Below are 1,553 nucleotides of genomic sequence, written 5' to 3'. Positions count from 1 at the left end.
CCCCCCCCCCCCCCCCCACACACACACACATACTCAAAGTGTTTGTACAGACAGCGCATGGCTCAGATGTGCCTCTGTCTCCCCCTTCCCCTGCCCACCCAAATTGTTGGTACTGACCGTGTGCGGCTGATATTTGTCTGCCTCTCTCCTCTCCCCACCTCCCCTGTAAAACTGATGGTGCAAACACCGCACGGCTGTGTCTCTGTCCCACACTCCCACCTCCCCTGTAAAACTGATGGTGCAAACACCGCACGGCTGTGTCTCTGTCCCACACTCCCACCTCCCCTGTAAAACTGTTTGTATAAACACAGCGCTGCACACCTCAGATTTATCCCCCAAAATGACTATTTCATTCAAAGGGATTGTATTTACAGGATTTTGGTTCATTTGGTCATTTAATACTATTTTTCATTTTTGATAATTACATCTTATTATTGTTAAAGCATGATGTGGAATTTAAATATGCAGATTATTTTTTTTAAAACGATTTTTTAAAAGATAAACTATAAACACCTGAAGCTGACTCTGAGAGAACTTTATAAGTTTATGGTAAAAAATAAAAAAAATAAACCGATACACTTCTTTGTGATAATCTGGGGTGTATAAATATTAGTCTTTTGGTGTTTAATATTGTTTAATTATAAGAAGTAAAGCAGCCTCCTCCCTCACTGTGAGACACAAACAGGCTGAGCGTGCTCCTGCGAAGCGCTGTCTCCGTTAAGGAGCAGAAGTTTAGTCACATGCACAAGTTGTACATGTCTGTCTGATGATGATCCGAACACATTAACATTTAATATAAAGTTAGAATTTATATACAAAAGTCAAAAGGAGGTTGGGGTGCAGTGTGGCAGGATAGGGTGGGGGTGATGGTGTATCAGTTCTGGTATTTCTCTTGGCTGCAGTGAATTTAGTAATTTATTACATCATCACCTTCAGTTAGGGCAGCAGTGTGTCCTTGTACAATAGTCCAGGTGACACTGATCGGTGCTCTCACCTGCAGTCTGTCTCTGAGTGAGGAACACCTCCATCACCCTCCATGTATCAGACTGCAGGACCCGTCCTTCTCTGTGCTGATTGGCTCAAACTGTGGCTCTGGTTCTTTAAACTTATACTGCTTTCAACCAATAATCTATGTATTATTAGATTGGATGGCTTTAACAAGGCCACCGCACTATTACTTCCCCTTTCAGTTTTAAAGATGACAGAAATTTGTCGTAGTACCAGAGAACTTTAATCCATGTCTGTTTCACTTGGTTGTCCACCAGACAACCTCGAGGCAAATTCTGGTTGTCAGACTAAAACTGGTTGCCTTGGACAAACAGAAACTGCTTATGTATATTAGGGCGGCTTTGGCTGAGTGGTTAGAGCAGTCGTCCTCCAATGCAAGAGTTGGGGGTTCGATTCCACCAGCTGTCACATGCGTAGGTGTCCCTGGGCAAAACACTGAACCCCTCGTTGCCTCCTGTGTGTCTCATCAGTTTATGAATGTGTCAAAGCTCTGATTAGTCTTTGTATAGTATATAGTAGAGTGCTGTATGAATGGTTTATATATA

The sequence above is a fragment of the Nematolebias whitei genome, chromosome 5 (assembly GCF_014905685.2).
Source record: "Nematolebias whitei isolate Nwh7 chromosome 5, NemWhi1, whole genome shotgun sequence".
NCBI lineage: Eukaryota > Metazoa > Chordata > Actinopteri > Cyprinodontiformes > Rivulidae > Nematolebias > Nematolebias whitei.
The sequence above is the reverse complement of the archived record's forward strand: the minus strand, read 5'-3'. Positions refer to the sequence as shown.